General features: G+C 35.7%; 1 long non-coding RNA gene across 1 annotated transcript; it reads right to left on the reverse strand.

Annotated features, from left to right (window-relative positions):
* Window positions 1-462: 462 nt before the first annotated feature.
* LOC144297647 (uncharacterized) lies at window positions 463-9,171 on the reverse strand. The gene is made up of 2 exons (XR_013364600.1): window positions 9,046-9,171; window positions 463-757 (listed from the first exon to the last, which is right to left on the reverse strand). It is a non-coding gene; the product is annotated as an uncharacterized LOC144297647 (long non-coding RNA).
* Window positions 9,172-12,513: the final 3,342 nt, after the last annotated feature.

Consider the following 12,513-nt stretch of genomic DNA (forward strand, 5'->3'; position numbering starts at 1 on the left):
GGGCTTCAGATGTCAGTCAAGTGTAACCTGCATTATTCCATTATTCTATGCCCAAGTTTATTCACTGGGCTGGACTCAACTATGCCTCCAATGCTTCCATTGTGTTGGCAAGCACTGAAAGTTCAAAAGCCTATCCCTAGATTTCTTTTTTTTTCTTTTCTTTTAAATGAAAGTGTACAGTACTTGTCTTTCTCTATCTGACTTATTTCACTTAGCATAATACTTTACAGGTCCATGTCTATTGCTGCAAATGATAGGGTTTCATTCTTTTTTATGACTGAATAATATCACACAATACACACACACAGAGACACAATCATACATCTTCTTTATCATTTTTTTCATCAATAGGCACTTAGATTGCTTCCATGCCTTGGCTAATATAAATAATAGTGCAATGGACATAGAGGTATATGTATTTTCTCAAATTAGAGTTCTTCAGAAAAATACTCAGTAGTGGACTTGTTGGATCATTTGTTAGTTTTATTTTGAATATTTTTTGAGGAAGACTCATACTGTTTTCCACAGTGAGTATATCATTTACATTCCCATCAACAGTGTGTGAGGATCCCCTTTTCTTCATCTTCATCAACACTTACTTCTTGTCTTTTTTGATAATGGTCATTCTGACAAGTATGAGGTTGTTTCTCGTTGTGGTTTTGATTTGCATTTCCCCGATGATGAATTATGTTGAACATCTTTTCATGTGCCTGCTGTCCATCCATATGTCTTCTTAAGTCAATAGAATGGAGTAGAGCTTAAAAATAAATAAATAAACCCATGCTTATCAGTTCAATTGATCTACAACAAAGGAGGTAAGAATGGAAAAAGACTATGTCTTTAGCAAATGGTGTTCAGAAAATTGGACAGCTACATGCAAAGGAATGAAACTGGATCATTATCTTATACCATATAAAAATAAACTGAAAATGAATTAAAGACTTGAATGTAAGTCCTGAAACTATAAAACATAAAAGAAGAAAACATAGACAGTAAGCTCTTTGACATTGGTCTTAGCAATATTTTTTGGCTATGGCTCCTCAGACAAGGACAACAAAGCTAGAATAAACAAATGGAACTACACCAAATGAAGAATTTTTTGTACAGCAAAGGAAGCCATCAACAAAACAAAAAAGTAACCTACTGAATAAGAGAAGATACTTGTAAATGGTATATCTGATAAGGGGTTGATATCCAAAATATATAAAAAACTCCTACAACTCAATGACAAAAAACCCAAACAACCTACTTTAAAAATGGGCAGTGGATATGAATAACTAATTTTCCAAAATACTTCCTTACTTTGTAATTTAAGAGTGTGGCTTTTGGAATTAGACATACCTGGGTCTTCCCAAAACATTTATTAATTTATTTAACAAATATTTGTTGAATCTTTACTATGAACAAACTGTGCTAAATTCTGCAGATATAGTGGCCTATAAGTGTTCCTTCCCAAATGGAATTTCAGCTGGTGATGCTGAAAGTTAATATTATATAATATTTTAGAGATTTCCTAATTTTTCTTTTTTTTAAGATTTTTCTAAAAAGATTTTATTTATTTGAGAAAGCAAGTGAGAGAATGAAAGAGAGAGAGAGAAAGTGAGAGCATGAGCAGGAGGGAGGGGCAGAGGGAAAAGGAGAAGCAGACTCCCTGCTAAGCAGGGAGCCCTACCTGGGGCTCAGTCCCGGGACTCTGGGACCAAGATCTGAGCTGAAGACAGATGCTTAACTGACCTCCAAGGTCAGTTTAAGGGCTGGTCTAGGGGACCTCCAGAAGGGGTGGAGGAATTCCTCAAGTTCTGTTATTCTAATATGGGGCTTCCTGCCACTGGCTTGGGCTCTGTTCTCATTCTAATATGGGGCTTTCTAGGATGTTAAGCTGTAAGCTGTTTTCTTCCTGTAACTGAAGTAATGTAAATTGCAGCTATTATTCACAGGGGCCTGGGATGGCTGTACTTGTGCTTAACACTGAACTTAAAGTGGAATGGCCTTAATTTTCTCTGCCTTCACAAGTCCTAAACAGTCATGATCCATCAGGTGGGACACCACTCTGCCTATAGTCACTAACCTAGTAATACTCTATCTTTGCAAAGACACGGGGTCTTTTCTCTGCCTTCAGAGCTCAGATCTGACGTTATCTCATCCAGGAATGCTTCCTGACTTCTACATAAGATAAATTTCTTTGTATTCTGTAGTGATTCCACATACATATTTCAGTTATACTATCCCTTTAAATCTTCAGGTTTTGTTTACTTGCCTCTCTTCCTTACTTGGCCAGGAGTTTTTTGCAACCCTCAGTTTAACTCTGTATCTGTATGTTTCTCCAAGACCTTTCACAATGCCTGGCAGGTAATAGTTTCTTAATAAATGTTTGTTGAATTGAATTCAAAATAACCATGACATTTATATCTGTAACACTTTACATATTGATTAAAAGACATTATGCATCTTTATCTGTGTGGTAAACAGCAAGTCCCTTTCCACATTTAGATAGCTCTCCTTTTTTTCTACATTACATACTTGAGGATATCTTGGTTTATTCATAAGTATCTGTATCTGATAACTTGAAATCCTGACATTTCTTCTTTCCAATATCCTCCCACTCTATCTTTCTGCCTGGTTGGAATTAATAAATCAACCTGTTATCAGTCTTGTTAAGAGCTGATAACTAAAGCAAGAAACTTGTAATTTTATCATGTTGTGCCTTCAATATCTAGTCCATCCATCAAAATAACTTAAACTCTGTGTTGTGAATTTACTTTATGGCATACCATGGGGATTGTATGATACTCATTTACCATAGAAATGCTAATTCCTTATGTTTATTGTATACTAGATTTTGTGTAGAACATGATAGAACAAGAACTTTATATAGTGCCAGTATTTTCACAGACTGGCCTATTTTTCCACCAGTAGGAAAATATCTGTGACATATTTAACTATTTTGAGTTCAGGCCCAATTTAGTTTCTGAAAAGTGCTGATTTCACATTTTAATCTTTTTAATGTATATAAATTTTATTTATTCATGAGAGACATAGAGAGAGAGGCAAACATAGGCAGAGAGAGAAGCAGGCTCCATGCAGGGAGCCTGATGTGGGACTCAATCCCTGGACTCCAGGATCACACCCTGGGCGGAAGGCAGACTCTCAGCCGCTGAGCCACCCAAGCATCCCCAGGTTTCACATTTTAGACTTGACTTTTCCTCCCACTCCCTTACAAACAAATCAATATTAAGATAATCAAAATTTTTTCACAAGAGGGATTTTTCACAACTCTTCTCAATCTTCAATATAATTATGATTCTTATTAGAACTGAAAGAAATAAACTTTCACATATTTAACATACTAACTTTAACTTTAGTCAGCTTTAAATATTGTAGGAGGTGGTATAAAAATATTTTGAATAAAAATTCTGTTTAAAACCATTTGAATTTGTTTTATGTTACAAAATTAAAACATCACTCAAATATATAGATGAATAATTAATAGAGAAATCATCACACATAAGAAACACAGGACAGTTGTATGAGATATCACTTTATCATATGAGCAGATTAAGCATATTTATGAGCAGATTAAGCATAGTTATGTTTTGATTTCCTTAATTAAATAGATGGATATAATTAGTTTATATTTATCATTATTATATATACTGTTGGATTTATTTTGTCTTTTGTATTTACCAGTTTTAATTTTTACCTTTTATTTTTAATTCCTTACTCTCTTTTGTATTATGCACCTGGATAGATAGATAATGTACTCTCTTCATCAGGCTTCTGTTGTTTTAGAAGTAGTAGAGTATATAGAGTAATAGAGTTCCTTTAACAGTTAGCTTTAAATATGTAATATGTATCCTTAACTAATTTTTTCTAACACAGTGTAAAACTAGGTAACATTATCTCTTCAAAAGAAAAAAAATTGTCTTAACCACTCTCTGAATAAACCCTCTCTTGCTGTTATTGATTTAGAATCTTTGTCATTTTTTTCCTCACCAATTGGCTACTAAGTGTCTCACAAATCAATCTAATTCAATCATTTTTCATCTTATTTTGCATACAATAATTCCTCACATCCGGGCTCAATTTTCTTTCAGTTTAAGTATACATTTTACTAAGTCTTTTAGTGTGTTTCTGTGGACTATGAACTCTCATTCTTTTTATGTCTGAAATTATCTTTACTTTACTGATTTTTTGGTTTTAAAAAAATGTATTTATTTTTTTTAAGTACACTCTACACCCAGTGTGGGGCTTGAGCTCACAACCCTGAGATCAAGAGTGGTATGCTCTACCAACTGGGCCAGCGAGCAGCCCCACTGGTATTCTTAAATAATAATGCAGCTAGAAATAACAATTTTAGCTAAATGTTATTTTCCTTTAGCACATCATACCAATGTCATTGGCATTTATTATTGTCAATATTAAGTATTTGTGAGTCTGTCCCTCATTTTTTTTTGTTATCTGATTTTCCTCTCCATTTGCATTTATAATTGTTTATCTTTAATTTCTTGATAACTTGCCATTTCAACATAATATAACTAGGTAAGAATTTATTTTATTTATCCTGCTTGGAGCTCATAATGAAAATTTTCTCTTGGGACTCTGGTCTTTCACTCACTCTTGTTTTCTTAAATGATTTTCTACAATTCACCCATGCTTTTTGGATTTCTACTAGAGGTGGAGCATCTTGATTTATCCTTCAAGTCTCCTAATTCTCTTTTGTAGTTTGTACATTTCATTGTCCCTCAATACTGAATTCTAAGGAAATTCCTCATTATCTGCACTTCACCAAGTCTCTGTTCAGCTAGCTCTCTTCTACTGTACATTTTTCTTCTAGAGATAGCATTTTAGGGATCCCTGGGTGGCGCAGTGGTTTAGCGCCTGCCTTTGGCCCAGGGCGCGATCCTGGAGACCCAGGATCGAATCCCACGTCGGGCTCCCGGTACATGTAGCCTGATTCTCCCTCTGCCTGTGTCTCTGCCTCTCTCTCACTCTCTCTCTGTGACTATCATAAATAAATAAAAAAAAAAAAAAAGAGAGAGAGAGAGAGATAGCATTTTAACTAGTCAGATTTTCAATTTATTTACTTTTTCATGCCTGTTTTTTTTTTTAAGATTTTTAAATAAAATCTTTTTTATTTAAAATAGAGAGAGAGAGAGAGAGAGAGAGAGGCAGAGACACAGGCAGAGGGAGAAGCAGGCTCCATGCCGGGAGCCCGACGTGGGACTCGATCCTGGGACCCCAGGATTGTGCCCTGGGCCAAAGGCAGGTGCTAAACCGCTGAGCCACCAAGGAATCCCCTCATACTTGTTTTTCATATGATTTCTGCCTTTTCCACTTTGGAGAAGATTCTGTAGTGATGCAATTCCTTTATTTAGCTTTCTAAAGACTCCAGGCATTTAAAAAAATCTTTTCAAAAACTTCAATTATTTATATTTCATCTCGAGTGAATCTGTGAATCCAGCTTCTAATTGCTGATATTTTGGGCTTCATTCTCACTGGTGGCTTCAAATACCTTGATTCTTTAATCTCCTATTTCATTTAATAGATGAAACTTTACATGTCATTAAATATTCTACTAGATTTACTTTGTTAATATAAATATTGCACTCTCAGCTCTAACATGTTTAGGAATTTTATTAATATAGGTCACAATGCACATTTTTACACATAAATGTTACAGATAACTTGATTATTTTGCTTATTCATAGAGTTGAAAGGTTTGATTTAAAGAATCTGAACATACTTAGAAATATTTTATTGGGAATAGTTTCAACTTGCCTAGAGAATTGTATTGATTTTCTCTTCTGTATTACAAATTTTATTACAATGTAGTGCAAGTAAAGTAGAACATGATGATAATAAGCATCAACAAGACAAAAGATTTTACTAGAAAATCATTGATAACTTTAGAGAATTTTCCATTTAAAAGCTGAAGCCAAATTGCTATCAAAGAGGTCAATTTAAAAATGAATAAAAGACCTAGGGGTGCCTGGGTGGCTCAGTCAGTTAAACATCCAACTCATGATTTCAGCTCAGGTCATGATCTCATGGGTCATGGAATCAAGCCCTGAGTCAGGCTCCACATTCAGCAGGGAGTCTGCTTGAGATTCTCTCCCTCTCCCTCTGCCCCTCTACCCACTCACAAATTATTTATTTCTCAAATAAATAATTAAGAAAAAAAAGAATAAAGAAAGATGCAGTTGTGGAGTTGTTATCTCATTAAAACCACGAAGAGATACCATCTCATATTTTTCAGAATGGCTGGTTAACAACACAAGAAAAAACAGGTGTCGGTGAGTATGCAGAGATACTTACTAGTAAGTATCAAATAAGACAAAGGTTGGTTTAAGGAAAAACTTGGAAAGACAAAATCTCTGGTTAAAGTGATCAAAAGAAAGAGAAAAAACTTTAATATAAAGAGAGTAATAAAAAAAAAAGAGTAAAAAGGACATATCACCATAGATAGTTCATATATCAAAATATATTGAGAATTTTATGAATGAGTTTAGTCTAAAATATTTAAAAATTTAGATGAAATGGACACATTTTGTTAAAGAACTTGAAAAACACAAATAAGAGGAGAAAATCTCAATCATTTAGAAACTATTAAGAAAATATGAAACCATAATTTAAGGTCTTCAAATATAATAACCCAGTCTTTCCCAGTGAATTTTACTGAAAATTTAAGTGGTGTAAACTTCTTAAAGAGTAGCAAAAGAGAGAAAGATTGAAACTTTTAACTCATTAGTGAAAGCAGCATTGTATATCAAGCAAAATTAGATACAAAAACTTGACAAAGACTTTTCAAGAAAAGATCATTACAAACAAATTTTTACTTAAGAGTAGAAATGTGAGCACCTGGGTGGCTCAGTGGTTTAGCATCTGCCTTTGGCTTAGGTCGTGATCCTGGGGTCTTGGGATCAAGTCCCACATCAGGCTCCCCACAGGGATCCTGCTTCTCCTTCTGTCTGTGTCTGTGTCTCTGTCTCTCTCTCTCTCTGTGTCTCTCATGAATAAATAAATAAAATCTTTTAAAAAAAAGAATAAAATGCAAATCTCCTAGAAAAAATATTAGAAAGAAATATTAGAAAAAACGTTAGAAATTTTTTTTTCCACAAAATGCTATTTTAATGGGGTCTTCACTTTTTTGCTTCTATCACTAACATTTTAGTTTTCTTTTCTGTCACTTTTTTGAGTTTCAGCACACACATTAAGAAGTGGTAACAACATGGGCAGACCAGGTGGCTCTGCAGTTTAGCGCCGCCTTCAGCCCAGGGCATGATCCTGGAGACCAGGCATCTAGTCCCAGGTCGGGCTCCCTGCTTCTCGCTCTGCCTGTGTCTCTGCCTCTCTCTGTCTCTCATGAATAAATAAATAAAATCTTTCTGAAACAGCCTCATCACGATCCCGTGATAAGTTAACTTTCTCATTTGATTTTTCTGAAGGGTCAGAAGTTTCAGAACTCACAGAAGTCTGTCTTTCATCTGGACTGACTGACTCTGGATTCTGATTCAAATTCATGGTCTATGAATTTATAACCTTACAGGCTGTATTACTGGTTAATACATTTGTTTCCAAGAAATTCTTTTGACATTGCAATACTGCTTTAATACGTCTTTGAAGTTTTGATATTTTTGCGAAGAGTTCATCAGCTATTGCTTCATGTTTATTCCTGCACTGTGTCTTCCCAATGCGTTTGGTCAATTCTGTCAGTTTGCTATCAAATAGCTTGTAATTTATACTATAGATCTCCTGTCGAATCAAATTGGCTAATCAAGCCACGTATAAAAAAGCATCAAATATCATGAGAAGGTTGGGCTTATGCTGAGAATTTAAGGATTTTTTTTTTTTTTACATTCTTTGACCAAATAATGTACTTCACTACATTAGTAGAATAAAGAAAAAAAAAAACTGATTTAATTATATCAATAGATTGAGAAAAAGCATTTGAAGAAATTCAATATCTATTACTGATAAAAGCTTATTAGAAAAGTAGGAGCAAAGAGAAATTTCCTTAATATAAAGTATATGTGTGATAACTTATGTCCAACCTCACAATCAGTGATGAAACATTTGGTAGTTTTGAATATAAGTGAGGTTTGGTGGGGTGAAATCCAGATCCAATGGCCAAGAAAGAATTCTTGACACATCTTTGGTGCCAAATGATGGTTTTATTAAAGCATGGGGACGGTCCTTGGGCAGAAAGAGCTGCTGCCCTGGGGTTGTGAGGGTGACTGATTATGTACTTGGTAGTTGGGTAAGGAAAAGGGATGTTTTCAAAACAAATTTTGTATGTTAAAGAGGGCTACAAGATATTGGAGGCCTTGCCATTGTCAAGTTAAGGTTGTTTTTCCCTCTAGTGAAGACAGTTGGGAGTTTCCTTCTGGAGTTAGGTTATTGATAAGAAGGCTTTTTTCTTGTAAATCACTAAGACATTTTGTAAACTGAGGGAGACTCATGTCTTGCTGGACTGTGATCTCTATTAGTTAATTATTTGTTTTTCTTTCCCATAGCTTTAGGGCAGCCAAGAGTGCCTGAGGAATGTCATACATATCCAACCTGGGATGGGGGGTGAGGGTGTCAGCTTGTGCTTTGTCCTCAGCTTGCCTTCTGCTACCTCATTGTATTGATAGTTTTCTCTTTAAACATTGAGAATGAATAAAGGATACATAGTTTCCATTCAATATTGTACTGATGAGTTAGGGACAAGGGGCTAGGCAGGGAAAGAGAAGTGAAAGGCCCAGAGGCAGGGTCCCACAAATCTCTGGGCTTCCATAAATCCCAAGGACACTGAGATGCAACAGAGATAAGACAACAGAAACAGAGATAAGGAAGTAAATCTGGCCCCCTGGGTCCAACATACATACTAGGGAGTATCTCCCTTTGATGACTATCAAATAATCACCAAGATTCAAAACTTAAGCCATATGTCACTCACTCAAGACAGCACAAGAAATCTTATGTCCATCAACTCCTTAGTCAGGTTTTCTATGAAAGGCCAGCCAAAAAAGCCCTCAGTGGCAACCCTGTCAGGACCCCTCTTACTTCTGAGAGCTTTGTCTGTATCTTTGCTTAATAAACTTCTATCACTTTAGTCACTCTCCTTTGTCTGCGAGATTCATTCTTCAACTCTGATTTCAGAACCAAGCTCTTCCACATCACTGAGTATCCCAGGGAGTGATATGAAGAAAACAAAAACAAATAAATTAATAAAAATTAAAGAATAATTATAACAAAAATAATATTGTCAGTATTTAGAAACAACATACTTTGAGTATAGACTCTAAAGATAACTATTATAATTCATAAGAGAGTATAGCAAAGTTTCTGATACCAAGCAATATAAAACTTCAACTATATTTTCATACATAGTTCATATATTTTCATATATTTCAGAATCAGTTCAGAAAAAGCAATTTATTAGAGATATCCTTGCAGTGCTGAAAGATATAATTCCTTCTGTTATTCAAACAGTAAAAGATGCATTTAGAAATGCTCTGAGTAACAAAGAATGACTAAAACAAACTACAAGCAAAATTTAACTCAAGGTTTGTTCAAAAAGTTCTTTATAGTAAAAACTAAATGGATTTGGTCCTAGCAAATGTGGTCCTAGCAAATGTGTTCATTGCAGAAAGTGGCTCAGAACAGAATGACTAAGAGTTTAACTCCCCCAAGAAAGCTAGGTGACTTTAGACAGAGCCTTGTCTTGAAAATCATTGTAGGTTTTGGCCATTGGCACATTAGTGACATTTGATTAATTAGAATAAAATTGACAAAAGGCCAATAGGTGTCCGAGAGCATTATACTGCCGAAGTGCAACTAGCCTGAATTAAGAGCGAGGCTCTTCAAGATGTGCAATGAATGACTTGAGGTTTCCTAAATTTCTATTGGCAAGAAGTGGCTGAGGAGCAAAAAGAAAAAGCAAGGGATACCCAGAGGGTGAAGTCAAAAGAATAAGGATTGAGGAGCTACTTCTAGCAAGCAAGCATAACAAGATTCTAAGAACATTCTTTATCTTCCAGATAAGCTCTCTTGGCAAAACTTGCCAGCAGGAATTCACAGTTGCTATGGATCAGTGGCTGCTATGTTGCCTCCTTTTCTTCTTTCTCAATGGGAGGGCTTGTTGTGATTATTATAACTGTACTTCTGAGGTTGTTATGTCACCTTATGTACTTTAGGCTGGTAATTCAAACATAGATACACACTTTCACATGATCGGTTCTCATTTTATTTCTTTGGAATTTATAGGAGTGTATCAGTGTGGGCTAAGTCAGGAAAACAGATGCCGCTCTATGTTTTACAAGGAATATGGGTTTTATTCTTTATTTTTAAAGAGTTTATTTATTTATTCATGAGAGACACAAAGAGAGAAGGCAGAGACAGAGGCAGAAGGAGAAGCAGTCTCCATGCAGGGAGCCTAATGTGGGACTCGATCCCAGGACTCCAAGATCATGCCCTGGGCTGAAAGCAGACACTCAACTGCTGAACTACCCAGGCGTCCCAGAAATATTGGTTTTAATAGAGGTTACGGGAGGTTTACACATCTGTTGAAATGGACTGGGGAGTAAAGATCAGAAGAATGCTGCTAGAGGTTACAAAAATTACATTGCAGTCAGTAATCTCAGCTACAACCCTCAAATGGGTAATTTGCAGAAGTTCACTTAGAAGTTATCAACTTGAATGATATCAGGAAAACCTGCTTATCCCAGGTGCCTATAGCACTCAGATGGATTATTTATAGGAATTCATTTTGGAAGTGGCTGCATACCTCATATGTGCTGTGTGGAGGCCGAGAAAAATTAAGGCCACCCCATCTAAAGTTTAGCATTAGCACAAGTACAGCCATCTTAGGCCCCTGTGAATAAGAGCTGAACTTTACGGGGGTGAAAAACTGCAGAATGTCCTCAATGTCCTCAGCAGGTAATCCCATATCAGAAAGACAACAGAGCCCACGCCCGCCCGTGGTAGAAAATCCCATCTTAGAATGAGAACAGAGCTCAGTGCCCTTGAAAGCCCCATATCAAAATGTAAACAGAACTTGAGAAATTCTTCCATCCCTTCTGAAAATCCCCTAGACCAGCCTATAAAAAACCCAGCTGTAACCCACTTCGGGTCCAAGTCCCTGCTCCGCTGTGTCGGGCACACCTGGACCCAAGCTCGAGCTTGCTAATAAACCCTTGTGCGCTTGCATCGATGTCGGCTCCTTAGTGGTTTCTCGGATTCGCAATCTTGGGCACAACATGCTGCTTGCCTGTATCTGTTTGCTGGTGCTGTTGGAAAATACTTCTCTTTTTCATCTTTCAGATCTCAAATGAGAGCATCTCATTGGTAGACCTTAACCTAGGAGCACACTGGAAAGGGATTGCCCTGATTCAGAGGAGAATGGATGTAGAGTTGACAACAGGCAATCTGATAAATAGGCAAAAAATAAAAACTTATGTAGAGGGAAGAGGTATATGGTTACTTTAGAGGTTTGGTGCAGATTCTTAGCTTTGACACTTAATAAATATCAGCCTAAAATAAGTCATCTGGGAAGCCTAGGTGGCTCAATGGTTGAATATCTGCCTTTGGCCCAGGGCATGATTCTGGAGTCCCGGGATTGAGTCCTACATCAGGCTCCCTGCATGGATGGAGCTGCTTCTCTCTCTGCCTGTCTCTGCCTCTCTCATGAATAAATAAATAAAATCTTTACAAAAAATAAAAATTAAAAAATTAAAAAATGAAATAAGTCATCTGTTTAATGTAATTAGAAACCATCAATGCATCTCTTTTGATATCAAGATATTTTAAGTGATTTTGACATACTACCTACCATTCCACACTTTGTTATCAAGGACAGCCAAGGAAAGTCCAAGTAGTGAAACTTCACAAGAAAAAGATGTTGTGTGTAAGCATAACAGATGAGCCACAATAACTTTAGGTCAAGAATTTTAAAAGCAAAACTTCAATGTTTGCCAAAGTTCTGGTTGATGCATTATTCATACTGCTATTTAAAATGTCTCATGGATTTTTAAAATATTAATTTGGAAAATCAGTCTTTGATGTGATTTGAACAGTTATGTATTCTTGAAATCCCATCTTTTCTTTCAAAACAGTAAAAAAAGAAAAACTGAAAAACTTCAATTTTTGCTTTAGAAAACTGAATAATGTTCTAGTTGAACCAGACTTGTTCTTACAGAGTAATGTCACCATCTTGTGGTGTTTTAAGATATTGCTGCTGAAGGTATTAGTATTTTTATATCTAATATTATGAAGTTACTACTTTTTTAGTGCTCGTCTCTCAGTATGAAATGTATTTAGCCAATGAATAAGCATTTGTATTTCAATCTTAATATAAGTATCTGCTTCAAAACAGATTTAAAAATTATTTCCTGTATAAAAATGCGGATTACATGGAAGCTTTTTAGTAAATTTAATACCACCTAAAATTTGTTGGTTTGCTTTTTCCAGTTCTTATGTAAGTGTTATGCAAGTTACATAAGACTAGAGACATTGTCTTGTTCACAAATTTAT

The sequence above is a fragment of the Canis aureus genome, chromosome 25 (assembly GCF_053574225.1).
Source record: "Canis aureus isolate CA01 chromosome 25, VMU_Caureus_v.1.0, whole genome shotgun sequence".
NCBI lineage: Eukaryota > Metazoa > Chordata > Mammalia > Carnivora > Canidae > Canis > Canis aureus.